We start from the raw sequence: 14,339 nt of genomic DNA, 5'->3' as shown, positions 1-14,339 counted from the left end.
CTCTGTCCTAGTTTTTTTTTTCCTTTAGTTTTCTTTTTTTTCCTTAATTAATTTTGTACTGGTTCTCGTTGCTCCGTGTTTTTTTTTTCAATAAAATCTTTACTGTAGGGCCCCTGGCAGCGATGGAGAAAAGCACACAAATTGGTGAACTGGCCCTGGCCGGAGATATATGGACAGGGCCTGAACTGACCCAATGAACAGAGAGCACCCACGGTACGGCCGGTGCTGTTCGGAATGAGAGCCTCCGATCCGTCCGTTTGACGTCCACCTCGAACACACCATGCATGCATATGCATGGTCTCTGCTGGCGGTACGGTGCACCATGATCGATCATGAGCATCCCTTGCCGCCGGACACGGGACATAGTACAAGATAGAAGAAGGAGCTAGCAAATTAATGGCCGTGGATCGCGGCCGGGGGTTTCTGTACGTCTTCCTAATTAATTAACCATGCATGTGGCACCAGAGCCGGCCGGGGCCAAGCTAATAAGTGGATCGCCACACAGTCAGTACGTACACGTCTCCCATGCATGGACGTCGTCCACAGGCCGGTAAAAGTGGCCGTGCAGCGATATATACAAGTTACTAGCTCGATCGTACGTATTGAAGAGAGCCCATGCATATGCATCAGTGCAATTCATCCCCAAGCCTGATGAAGGCGATCGAGTATCTCGATCTCGGGACCTTTCGTCCTCCTTGACAAAAAGAGCACCATCGGGGAGGGAACCGATCGAGGTTAATTACTTTTTAGTGTTTTAGGCCAGTCTCAATGCATAGTTTCATGGCACAGTTACCAAGATTATAAACTAGGTAACCGAGCCACAAGAGTTTCATGGGGATGAAACTCCTCTCACATCTCATGAAACTCTTTCATTAAATGACCATGCCAAGTCAGCAAATTTGCTTATGTGGCATCCTATTTAATGTGCATGACACTCTCATGAAACATGCTGTTGGGAAGATGCTCTCCGCACTCCCCAGCAGTACGGTGAATAGTGAACCTTCTCACTCGGTGCCGTGAGAGGTCTGAGCTCCAACGGACAGCAGGCTCAATAGTAGGTGAAAACAGTGAATGCTCTCTCTCTTCATTAACGACGGCATCGCGCCCCTTATATAGGGCCCGGAAACCGACCTAACGACATTTACATAAATACCCCGTGACGACGGGAGGATATTCCAGCATATTCTTACACCACAGTCTACTGACCCTAAGTCACCTGTGTAATTTCACATTGCAAGCCCTTCGTTTATCCTCTGTCTTGGGCTTCAGTCGGTCGGAGGCTTGGATCCTCCGCCCAATCGCGGATCCTCCGACACTTCGGTGTCGGAGGTTCCTCAGCCTGGCCGGGCCGGAGGTTGCTCGTCCCGGCCACCCCGGAGGTTCCTCCTTAGCCTAGTCGAGTCGGAGGTCTTCGGCCTGGCCGCGTCCTCGCCATCCTCGGACCCGGGAAGGTCGGAGGTTCCCCCCTTTCCTTGCTTGTGGGCCTCCGCCGGTGTCTCAGTCCCTGCACACACTTAGCACGACCAGACGAGTCGTCAACATTTAGTGTTTTCCAGTGAAGGATATCCTTCGACGCTTCAGGCGTCGGAGGTTCCTTGGGTGAAGGATAACCTTCGACGCTACCAGGGGGAAGGATGCAGCTGTTCCCTAACAGTTCCCCCCTTTTTGGGCTAATGGCACTCCTGCGGTCCATGTGCTCAAAAACATGCCGCGCTGCGGAGGCTACGAGCACGGTTGCTGTCTTCCCCCCTGGTGCGCAGGATGTGCTTGTTAGCATTGTTGGAAAAATGTTTCTTTTACTTAGTCATAATTTCCTTGGTTTGTTTGTTTTGCAAGGATCCCATGGTCATTACTGTTCTGATACCTTGTTATCCTTCGCGATTTATATTTCGGAGGTTATTATAGTCGTTGGATTTAGCCGTTGGTGATGGAGAATCGCAACGGTCGGCCCGAATCCTCCGCTTTTAGCCGTTGGGCGCGGGGAATCGCAACGGTCACGTGGTCGCAGCCCCCCCTATAAAAGGGGATGATGGGGAGCTTTGAGCTCTCACCCCTGCCTCGCTTTGCCTGCACACTTTCCTTCGCCACATCTTGCTCTCTGAGCTGCTCGCGCGCCTTTTGGTTGTGTTTAGTTCCCAAGTGTTGTCGGAGGTTTTACGGTGGCTCAACTTCCTCCGCCGCGTCCTTCGAGGTTAGATTTTTCTGGTCCTTTGCGCAATTTTCTTAGTGTGAGGTCTGGAGGTTGGCTGCGGAGGTTCGAGGAGTGGATGCTTGAGGTGGCAGCAGCTCAAGACCTGGAGGAGACGCTGTCTGACGTTGAAGCTTCCGTTGGTGATTTGATTAGCGCGAAGGAATTTGAGGAGATGGCTTCCATCACTTTTGAATTTGGTGAGTCGACTGTGAGGGAGGAGGATATTGCCGACATGGTCGAGGCTAGGTTTTTCAAGGAGGGTCGAGCGAAGGCTCCACCTGCGGGGCAGACGGTACCTGCGCCTGAAGAGGGCTATGCGGTGGTTTTCAGGGATTTCTTCACCTGTGGACTTCGGATGCCTCCGTATCATTTCCTTCGCGAAGTGATGGAGAGTTTCAACGTGGAGCTACAACATTTCAGCCCCAATGGGATACTGACCCTTAGCAAATTTGCTTGGGCGTGTGAATCATACGGAGCTGTGCCTCACGTAGATACTTTTTGCTCGTATTTTGAACTCCAGCGCCAGCCTAAGAAGGTGAAGGATGCTGAAGGAGTTGAACATATAGCGCAGTTTGGAAGCTGCGCGTTCATGCCGCGCCGCACAATGCCTGGGTCTAGGTGTGAGATCTCCTACTGCCAGAAGGGCAAGTGGGAGAAGGATTGGATGAGGGCCTGGTTCTATGTGAAGACCCCCGCCGCGTCGAGGACTCTAGAGGATGGCAGTGTTGATAAGGTGTATCCTTATGCGTCTGAGATGAAGTTGCTTAGGCCTATCCACAAAGTTGATCCTTCGAATTCGGTGTCGGAGGAGCAGTTGCAGGCGCGACTGGCCTGCGATAAGGCCTTTGCTCTGGCCTGTCGATATTCCGGAGGTCGGGATTTAGTTGAGGAGATGGTCGCAGCTGATTATTGGCCCCTTGGCCGCAGGACTGACGAATTCAACATTGAAATGGTGCAAGTGCCGGTCTTTGGCCCTCCGGAGGGTTTACCGTTTCCCCGGTTTGGAGCAGGTTTGCCGGAGGATGAGACTAAGGAGTCCTTCCTTGATCGAGTGGAGGTTTCCACTCGGAGGATCGTTGGGAAGATCTCGGAGAAGGAGTATCTCCAGCGGAGGTCTGCACTTGGCACGATGCCCCGCTTCAACCGAGTGTTTGAGGAATTGGGGATTGAATATGAGGATTACGTTATTCCTCCGGATGTTTTGTTGGGGTTGGAGAAGAAGAAGGATTCCTCCAAGGCCGTTGCTGCGGCGGAGGCTAGGAAGAGGAAGGGTGGCGGCGCTGTGAAGCAACTTGCTAAGAAGCGCAAGGCGGAGGTTGTGTTGGAGACTCCTGTGGAGTCTTCCTCCGCTCGCTCTTCTGCTGCCGAGTCTAACTCGGTGGCTTCTGTTCCTGCGGAGGCTGCTCCTGCTGGTGGAGTTCCTAAGGTTGAGGCCTCACGCGCGGTCTCTTCTGTACGCGCGCCTTTCGCGTCCCTTCTTGGGGAGGAGTCTTCCGATGCGGAGGCCCCTGAGGCGAGTCCTGCGCGGGAGGCGAATCCTGCGGTGGCCGAGAGTCCTGCGCGGGAGGCTTTGGCTGGAGGAGGATCTACGCCGAAGGATGGGCAAGAAGTATCCAGTGATGAGGCAGAGTCTGTTTCTGTTCGGAGGATGAAGAGGGCGGAGGCTTCCCCGCGCCCGGCCGGAGATGGCATAAATTCGCTGTACATAGGTTTGTTTCCTCGTTGTTATTTTTGACTTTTATGCTTGTTTCTGTTATCGCGGTCTTATATCATTTTATGTTTTTTAGAGGATGTGGTCGCAGGGTTGGCCACTGCGGAGGAACTGGCTAAGGGTGCTAGCATAGCACGGGAAGGTCTTGAAGTTCCTCCGCCTAGGGTTCCTGCGCCGTCTGCGCTGGCTAGTAGGCCTTCGCCTGCTAATGTTATGGGTCCTGGTTAGATGATATTGCTTTTGTTTTAATGATTTGGTTTATTTTGGTTTGTGTTGATTTACCATTCTTTTTGCGCAGGTGCTTCTGATCCTTCGATCACAGGTTGGACCCATGCACTGCGCGAGGTTCATTCTTTGGTCGGAGGTTCGTTTCTGGCCTCCGTTGTTGATGATTTTTCTTTAATTTACTTATGTTTTTCCTTACCTCTTTTGCTATCTAGATCGTCTCCGCCAGAAGCTCCGTCATATGGACTTTGACGCCTTCCTTCGCGTGCAATTTGAGCACCATAGCCTTGTAAGTTTTTCGATTGTGTGTTTTTCCTTCGCGTTTTTTGTTCGAAGGTTTGATTTTTTGCGTTTTGCAGAGTCACCACATGGCTGCAGCCTTGGAGGAGCGCTGCTCCCGGGAGATTATTTGCCGGGACGAGGCTATTGGTGCTCTTAAGAAGGAAAACGAAAATTTAGAGGCCGAGAAGGCTCGCCTGTCGGAGGATGTTAAGGAGCTTTCTTCTGCCCGACAGGAAATTAAGTCCCTGAGGAAGGAAAGAGATGACTACAAAGCTGGGTCGGAGGCCTTGAAGAAGGATAAAGAAGATGCCGAAGCTTCGGCGGCTGTCCTCCGCACAAGTGTCGCTGAGGCGGGGAGAGTTAGGGACGTAGCCCTGCAGCGAGCCGAGAAGGCGGAGGACATTGCTGAACGCCTTCGCAAAGAGCTTGACGCTGAGCGGACGTCTGCGGCTGAGCTGCAGACTCGCATACAGAAGGCGGAAGCGGAGGCTGCAGCTATTGTTGGGCTCTATGCCGACTCGCTTGCGAAGTTTGGGGGAAGCACCTCTGCTCCTCCACCCGGCGGCGATGTTGGGGCTGCCCTCGCATGGCTGAAGTCTCATATCCGCATGCTCCCTGACTTTGTCGGAGGTGCTGTTGATTTTGGGGCTTTGGCTGCGGTTAGCTCCTTCGCTAGGCTTTTACGCCGCGGAGGTTGCTCTCACGCGGAGGGAGTCGCCAAGGAGGAATTTGCTGCGGCGGAGGACGTTGGCGAAGGCACCCCTAACCTGCGCAAATCTGTCCGGAACTTTATCAGTTCGTTCTGGATTAGGTTTGGGCGGGCTGAGGCGAAGAAAATGGCGGAGGATCGTCGAGCTGAGGTTTGTACTATTTGGTTATTCCTTTGCGTTTTTTTTGTTACTTTTCAACGCTACTTAAGATTACTGGCTTGTAGGAAATTGCGAAGAAGAAGACTAAGGTTGATAAGGCCGGTCCTTCGCGTCCCCCTGGCGAGGTGCGTCCTTCGGCTCAGGCTGAGGCCGAGGTTCGTGACGCAGGTGTTGAAACTGCGGAGGAAACCGGTGCCAGGGCTTCAGAGCAACCCGAAGCTCCTGCTCCTCCGCCTCAGGTGTGAGGTTTTTTTTTTTTTTTTTTAGCTTGTAGGTTTTTTAGTTTTCGCGTCTGCTGCACATGCGACGCTTTTTTTTTAAGGAAAGTCGGAGGTCTTGACTTCAACTGTAAATACTTTGGTGGTAATGTAATATATCGGGTTGTTTTTGGATGAATGTCTGTTTTACAATTTTATCCTGCGCAGGTCTCTAGCGGAGGACCTGCGCAGGATTCTTGCGAGGCTCCGCTTTCAATTTTTTACAAAGGAATTTATGTTTCTGGTGAGTTGTGGGATTATTGGCGGATTGCTTTCCCTAACATGAGATTGGTGGATATGTTCGAATTTGTTGGATATGATATTGATGGCGAAGGATCTGAATTTATCCGGTCGCTTGCGCGCCGAGGTTCATGGCCTCCGGCTTAGGTGGTGGTTTTTGTTTTGGTTCTACTTTGTCGTAGGTTATTTGTGTTTTTCTTTTTTATGACTTGGTTTGCTGTGTTTATGCAGTTGAAGTATCCTATCCTTCGCATATTTGGGGAGGAGATTGAGGAATCTTTTTGGCTGGAGGGTCCTGAAGTGTATGAGCGTTATCTGCCTGGACGTGCGGAGGTTTGAGACTTTGGTTTTTTGACAAGTTTGTGTCCTTCGCTTGATTCAGTGATTTTTGAGTTGGTTTTTCTGCGTAGGTTGTTTGTTCCCCTCCTGGATGTGATGTTCTTTCTCCGAGTTTTGTCGAAGGAAGTTATGTGACTCCACTGACGTTCAAGCGTGGCGACTTGTATGCAAGTGGTTGGTTAATAGACTGGTGGAGAGCTGCGCGTCCTTCGCTTAATGTTGACGATTTGGTTGATTATCTCGCACGGGATTATTGTAGTGAATTTAGGGTTTTTGGTGACTCGTGCGTGAGATTTGTACGTGACTCATAGATCCTTCGGTTGTTTAGTCGACGGAGGATTTGTATGTTTGATTTGTACAAGCTACCTATAACCTTCGACTTTTTATAGGTCGAAGGATAATTTTATTCTTTCCTTGTAACTGTTCTTTTGTAATGATTTCTTCATCAATAATAAAGTTTTTAAGTTTGCTACAACCTTCGATCACATTTTTATTAGAACCTTCGCGCTACAGCATTTATACATTGCAACGTCACGGTGTTGTTGATCCTAAGGATCTTTGTGTTGCTGTGGACTGCTTGTGCTTGATGCTCGATGTTGCGAAGGTGTTGTTGATTTTTTCTTGCGCGGAGGATCGCCGCTTCTTGGCCTTAGAACCTTCGACTTTATTGGTGCGAAGGAGCCTCCGCTGAATTGTGCTATTTTTTTCCTTTGCTCGACTCCCGTGGAGTGTTGTCGAGGAGAACCTTCGGGTATCTGAGTCGGAGGTTCTGAAGGGACGTTACGAGACTTCGTGCGATACCCTTCAGAGACCTCTGAGTCTGACTTCCATTGTTTCTGTTGTGGCTGAACACGACTTTGTGGTCGATGTTCATCACAACGCCGCAGTTATAGTATTACGAAGCTTCGTGCGATACAAACTTTTGTTGCTGTTGTGAGGCTAACTCCTGCTTCCATGGTGGCCTAGGATTTTTGCTTTTTGACTGCTAAGTTTGCACTCGATGCTCGGGTCTTTGTATACTGATCCTGATTGAGGGTGGGGGCAGGGTGAACCTGGTTTTATAGGCTTTCATGCATTTATTTTATGTACTTAGTTAGGTTAAAATTTATTGTCGGGTTATTGATGGTTGTTGTGGTAGTTGGTTTTGCTGTACCTGACTAAGGGTTATTGTAGTTTCGTTTTAATTTGACACTTTGTTTTGGGGGTCTGCTTAGAGTAGCAGGATACCTTCGACCTTATTTTGGTGAAGGTTAGGTGAATTTTGTTGAGGTCTGTCTTGTGAATGTTAAACCTCCGCTGCCTTTTGGCAAAAATAATATAGTTCCTGATGCCTGATTCTCCTCAGGTCTTTGTCAGGTTTGAAGGTTTTGTTCCTTCTGGCCATGTTGTGATGCCTGAGGAGGACAGGACTTTTTCACTTTTTGGCCATGTTATCCTTGCTGCCCGGCTCTTGGCTAGGTCTTTTGCTAAGGATTTGGTGTTTTTTCACCTTTGAGGACGTTCCGAGCTTTCTTAGCTTTTGGATGAAAGCTGTGGAGGGTCCTTGTGATCACGTGATGTTTTGTCGAATGCTACAGCCTCGTTGCTGGCTGTTTTTCGACTTTTGGGCTTTGGTTCTGGGGTGGATTCCTCTTTATATTTCAGAGGTTTTTACATAGGTTCTGCCTCGTTAAAAACCTCACCTCCTGGTAGGAGTACCCCTGTGAGGAAAAGAGTGCAGACCTTGGAATGCGAAAAAGTAGAGAAAAAAAAAACAAGCGTATTCAGGGATGTGGATGCCGCCGCTTATTTTGCAGGGGTCATCCTTACACTCAAATGTAAAATCTACGTAGATTGTCGACGTTCCACGTGTGGGTGGAGGTTCTACCTTCGAGGTCTTTCAGGTAGAAGGATCCTGACCTTCCCGCTTGTATTGCTGTATAAGGTCCTTCCCACTTGGGTTGTAATTTACCAGCGTTTGGGTGATCTCCTTTTTTCCTGAGCACCAGGTCCCCATTTTGTATGTCTTTTCGTACTACCTTGCGGTCTCTCCAATTCTTGGTTTCTTGTTGATACCTGGTAATGTTCTCCACTGCCTCAAGTCTTATTGATTCTAAGGTTTCCTTGCAGTACTCTTCATCTTCAGCCAGCTGCTGCTTCATGGAACGCAGGCTTTGGTGTTTGATTTCTTCGGGCAACATTGCCTCTTCCCCATACAAGAGCTTGAATGGAGTGAACCCAGTTGTTCTTGAAACTGTTGTGTTATGTGACCATACAACTCTTGGTAGTTCTTCAACCCATTTCCCCTTGCGTAGGTTGAGTAAGGTCTTGGAGATTGCGGAGAATATTGTTCTGTTTGCTCTCTCCACGGCCCCGTTTGACTCTGGGTGATAAACAGATGCGAAAGCGATTTTGGTTCCTATGTGATGGCAGAATTCCTTGAAACTGTCTGAATCAAACTGCTTCCCGTTGTCAACTGTGAGCAAGCGTGGAACTCCGAATCTGCAGACTATGTTCTGCCAGAAAAATTTCCTGATTGTTTCAGAGGTTATGGTTGCCAGTGGCTTAGCTTCGATCCATCTTGTGAAGTATTCGATGGCCACGACTGCGAATTTGTTTCCCCCCTGGGCAGTTGGCATTGGTCCTACCAGGTCCATTCCCCATCTCTGCAACGGCCATGATGCTGGTATGAGCTGAGTTAGTGCTGAAGGTCCTGACTGAATTGGTGAGAAGGTTTGGCAGGCTTTGCATGTCTTCACTATTTCTTCAGCATCTTTAATGTGAGTTGGCCAGTAGAAGCCTTGTCTTAATGCTTTAGCAGACAACGCGCGAGGTCCAATGTGAGACCCGCACATCCCAGAGTGTATCTCTTGTAGGAGTTCTCTGCCCTCGCTTTGTGATATGCATCTCAGCAAAGGTTGGACTACGCCTTTCTTGTACAGGATCCCGTCAATGGAGGTGTAATTCCTTGCTCTTGCCTCCATCCTCTTGGCTGTTGCTTCGTCATCTACAGCTGTCTCGCCTTTGAGGCAATCAACTATTGCCTGCCTCCAATCTTCGCTTTCTGTCAGCAGGACTGAGCGAAAGGCTTTTGGCAACGATTCGGTTGCGGGTGTTGCAACAATCTGGTGGAAGGTTCCTTCTGGCAAGGGGGTGTTGTTGGCTGCTGCTTTCGCTAGCTCGTCTGCCTCGTAGTTTTCGGCTCTTGGAATGTACTGCAGAGTGAATCCCTTGAACCTTCTCTCCAGGCCTCTTACGACGGCCAGATATCTTGCCAGCTCCGGGTTGTGTGCTAGGTATTCCTTCTCCACTTGCCCTGCCACCACCTGGGAGTCTGTTTTGATGAGTAGGGTTTTTGCTCCCGAAGCCTTAGCTTTGTTCAGCCCGAGGATGAGACCTTCATACTCAGCTATGTTGTTTGTTGCTTTGAATTCGAGTCGTATAGCAAACTTTAGTTTGAGTCCAGATGGTGCGATTAGAACGGCTGCTGCTCCTGCTCCCGCTTGACCCCAGGCGCCATCTGTATACAGCGTCCACGGCTGATCGATTACCTTCTCCTCGTTTTTGTTCGAAGGTGTCCAATCTGCCATGAAGTCAGCCAGGGCTTGAGATTTGATGGAGGTTCTAGGGACATAGGTGATATCAAACTGTGATAGTTCGGCCGCCCATTTTCCTATACGTCCGGAAGCCTCTTTGTTCCTAAGGATATCACCCAATGGCTGTGAAGTGGGCACTTTAATCTCATGACTTTGGAAGTAATGCTTGAGCTTCCTCGATGCACACAGGACCGCGTACGCGATTTTTTCTATCTCCGTGTAGTTCAGCTTTGCTCCTGACAGAGCTTCAGATACGTAGTAAACGGGTCTTTGCACTGTTCCCTTACTGTCGCTTGTCTCGTGCACCAGGACACCACTGACAGCGTGATCGGAGGCAGCCACATACAGTAGTAGTGGGGTGTCTGGCTCAGGCACTGTTACCACCAGGTTGGTTGCAATGTAATTTTTGAGATGCCTGAAGGCCTCTGATTGTTCCGGACCCCATTCTGTTTTACCTTCTCCTCTCAACACTTTGAAGAATGGGAGGCTCCGTTCTGCCGATCTTGAGATGAATCTGTTGAGGGCTGCTATTCGGCCAGTCAGCCTTTGCACTTCTTTCTTGTTTGAAGGTTCTGCCATTGACATGATTGCTTTTGTCTTGTCTGGGTTAGCTCTGATTCCTTCGGAGCTGATGATATATCCCAGCATTTTTCCCTTGCTGACCCCGAACACACACTTCTCCGGGTTAAGTTTCAGCCCGGCAGATCTAAGATTGACGAAGGTTTCCTGCAGGTCCTTGATATGATCTTCCTTGCGCTTGCTCATGACGACAACATCGTCGACGTAGGCTATGATGTTTCTCTGTAGCTGACTTCCTAGAACCTTCCCCATCATTCTGGAGAAGGTTGCTCCAGCGTTTTTGAGACCTTCTGGCATTCTGGTGTAGCAATACGTGCCGAATGGGGTTGTGAAGCTTGCCTTTCCTTCATCTTCTTTTTTGAGCCAAATTTGGTGGTAACCAGAGAAACAGTCCAGCAGTGAGAATCTCTGACAACCAGCTGCTTTGTCCACAGAGGTATCTATCCTTGGCAAGGGGAAGGAGTCTTTGACACAAGCCTTGTTGAGATCCGTAAAATCTATGCACATTCTCATTTTGCCATTTTTCTTGGGGACCAAGACCACATTTGCCAACCATTCCGGGTATATGAATTCTCTGATGACCTTTGCGTCCAGGAGTCTTTGTACCTCTGCCTTCGCGGCTAAGGTTCTTTCTTCAGACATTTTTCTCTGTCTCTGCTTCTTCGGCCTCATTCTCGGATCAATGTCTAGCGAATGCTCTATGATGTCTCTGCTGACTCCTTGCAGGTCAGTGGCACTCCAAGCGAAGATGTCTTGGTTCTTTTGCAGCACGTCCAACAATTTGAGTTCCTCCTCTCTACCGAGGGTGGCTGAGATGGTGACCTTCTTATCTGGAACAACACCCTGCAGAGGGACACGTTTCGTTTCCTCCTGATCAGCCAGGTCTGTCTTCCCCCTTGGCATGTCTGGTGGCTGGGAAGCCTCTTGTTGCGTAGAGTCCACGGAGTTTATGTTCCGGAAGGACTTATAAATTGCTTTCTCTATGTTCCTTGCCTCCTTTTGACTTCCGTGAACCGTGATTACTCCGTGCAAAGCCGGGATTTTCATGCACAGGTATCCCATATGGGCGGCCGCATTGAACTTGTTCAAGAACCCTCGCCCGAATATGGCATTGTATGGGTAGTGCAGGTCTACCACGTCGAAGGTGACGTACTCTGTTCTTGCGTTCTCGGATGTGCCGAAGGATACGGGTAGGGCAACCTTCCCCAGGGCATGTATTTGCTTTCCTCCGAACCCGATCAAAGGTGATTCCGAAGGTTGGAGCTGGCTTCTGCTGAGCTTCATTTGGTCGAAGGTCCCGGCAAATATTATGTCTGCGGAACTTCCTGAATCCACTAAGATCCTGCTTACTCCCCAACCCGCGACATTCGTTGTTATGACCAGGGCATCTGTGTGAGGGTAGCTTTCCAACCTTAGATCTTCCTCAGTGAAGGTTATTGGGGTTCTGGACCAATCAGTGCATCTCACTGGTCCTTGAACTGCAACGTTGTTAACGAGCCGGAGGTGATCCTTCTTCTGCTTCTTTGTCTGGAACTCCATTGAAGACCCTCCAGCTATTGGTAAGATCATTCCAATCGTGGGCAGGGGTGTATGAGGGCCGATCTGATTATCGGGGTGGGGTTCGATTTTCGGTGGAGGTGGAGCCTGGACTAACCGTAGCTGGTTTGGGGGAGGAGGCAGTGACTGCTGGTGGGGTTGCGGGGTTTCGATGTACGTGATATGTGGAGGTCGTGGAGGAACATAGTTTGGTGGAAGGTTGTGGTCCGCGGTTTGCTGGGCTGGGCGCCAAGCTGGTAGGAAGCTGGGATAGTAAGCGGAGGCTAGCGCGCTGGGCTGAAGTGGAGTTGGGTGCTGCTGGCTTGAACCTCCGACGTATGAATGGTAGAAGGTTTGAGGGAATGTGTGATTTACTTCTCGAGGTTGGGCAACTGGTATCGGAGGTTGCGGAGCCGACCTGCTCTTGATCCTCTCCTGAGTTTCTTTTGCATCTGGGCAATCTCTGGTGGAGTGACCCTTCTCCTCTCCATGGAAGAAACAATATTGTTTCCGTGGTCGCTGACTTTGATTTTTTCGCCATCCCGCATTTCGACCCCCTCTTCCGGCTTGATTGGGTATGCGTTCCGAGCTTCGCGCTTCCGCTGGTGGACGGTTATTTTCCGGCCTGTCATTTTTCGGTTGCTCGATATTCATCATCTGTCCACCAGCCTCTCGCTGTGGCCGGCGTTCATCCTGGCTGAGGTTCTTCCTCTGTGAGTTTCTATCATTGCTCTGCCTCTTCTGAGAGTTTTGGTCTTCCAACCTTTTGCGGTAGTCGTTGTCTGACCTGCAATACTTCTCAAACTCGTGGTACAGCTCGTGCATGGATGCTGGCTTTTCTCTGGCCAAATGAGCCGCGAAGGGCCCTATGCGAAGACCCTTGATGGCCGCTTCAATGGCAACCTCCTCCGGCACGCCGGGTGCTCTCGCCTTAGTCTGCACGAACCTTTGGAAGTACTCCCGCAGTGCCTCTCCCTGACTCTGGCGACACTGGAACAGGTCCGTGGAGGTTAGTGATTCAACTGCGAATCCCTGGAAATTCGCTAAAATCTTGTCTCGAAGGTTCTCCCATGAATAGATCGACCCGGGTCTCAGCATCGAATACCATGCCAAGGCGTCTCCCTCGGCTGCGATCACGAAGGATTTTGCCATCACAGTCTCGTTCCCTCCAGCTGAGGCCACGGCTGCCTCGAAACTCATCAGGAATTGTCGCGGATCGGCCTTTCCGCTGAATTTAGGGAGCGTGATAGGTTTGTAGGCTGTTGGCCAAGGCGAGGTCTGCAATCCTTCGGACAGAGGGGAACGAAGGTCCAACGTGCCCCGCAGCATGCCACCGTAGTTTGCCGGTTGCACATCTAATGTTGGGCCGGCGCTGTTCAGAACAGCGGGCTGAATTGTCGGCTGAGGTGGAGGTTGCATGCTAAGGATTTCTGCCTGCAGGAGTGAAAGCTGCTGCCTGATCTCGGCCGCTTGCGTCGCGGCTACCGCTGCCTCTTGGCTGGCGGCGTAGGCAGCAGCGATCCGGTCTCGCTCTTGCTGAAGGTTCTGCAATTGCGTTTGCAGCTGCTGGAGCTCTTGCGCGGCCGTGGGTTGCGCCGGGTCTGCGGCGGGAGGAGGTTCCTGGCGTGTTTCCGGCTGCTCGTTCTCTGGCTGCTCGCCCTCAGAACCTTCTCCCTCCACGGTCGCGTACGTGCTTCGCACGGCCCTCCTCGGCCTTCCTCTCCTGGAGGGCTCTGCCCGAGGTCTTGTGGTGCTTGTTCTCTTTCCAGCCATCGCAGGTTATACTTCGGGCCCCCACGGTGGGCGCCAATGTTGGGAAGATGCTCTCCGCACTCCCCAGCAGTACGGTGAATAGTGAACCTTCTCACTCGGTGCCGTGAGAGGTCTGAGCTCCAACGGACAGCAGGCTCAATAGTAGGTGAAAACAGTGAATGCTCTCTCTCTTCATTAACGACGGCATCGCGCCCCTTATATAGGGCCCGGAAACCGACCTAACGACATTTACATAAATACCCCGTGACGGCGGGAGGATATTCCAGCATATTCTTACACCACAGTCTAATGACCCTAAGTCACCTGTGTAATTTCACATTGCAAGCCCTTCGTTTATCCTCTGTCTTGGGCTTCAGTCGGTCGGAGGCTTGGATCCTCCGCCCAATCGCGGATCCTCCGACACTTCGGTGTCGGAGGTTCCTCAGCCTGGCCGGGCCGGAGGTTGCTCGTCCCGGCCACCCCGGGGGTTCCTCCTTAGCCTAGTCGAGTCGGAGGTCTTCGGCCTGGCCGCGTCCTCGCCATCCTCGGACCCGGGAAGGTCGGAGGTTCCCCCCTTTCCTTGCTTGTGGGCCTCCGCCGGTGTCTCAGTCCCTGCACACACTTAGCACGACCAGACGAGTCGTCAACATTTAGTGTTTTCCAGTGAAGGATACATTTAGTGTTTTCCAGTGAAGGATATCCTTCGACGCTTCAGGCGTCGGAGGTTCCTTGGGTGAAGGATAACCTTCGACGCTACCAGGGGAAAGGATGCAGCTGTTCCCC

The 14,339-nt window shown here is 50.8% G+C and overlaps 1 long non-coding RNA gene across 1 annotated transcript; it reads left to right on the top strand.

The window, feature by feature from the left end:
- LOC110435478 lies at positions 4,209-4,635 on the top strand. Its single transcript, XR_002453183.1, has 3 exons — positions 4,209-4,266; positions 4,343-4,416; positions 4,487-4,635. It is a non-coding gene; the product is annotated as an uncharacterized LOC110435478 (long non-coding RNA).

Source organism: Sorghum bicolor, chromosome 5 (assembly GCF_000003195.3).
Source record: "Sorghum bicolor cultivar BTx623 chromosome 5, Sorghum_bicolor_NCBIv3, whole genome shotgun sequence".
NCBI classification, from domain to species: domain Eukaryota; kingdom Viridiplantae; phylum Streptophyta; class Magnoliopsida; order Poales; family Poaceae; genus Sorghum; species Sorghum bicolor.
Note: the sequence above shows the minus strand (reverse complement) of the source record. Positions and strands in the feature narration are given on the sequence as shown.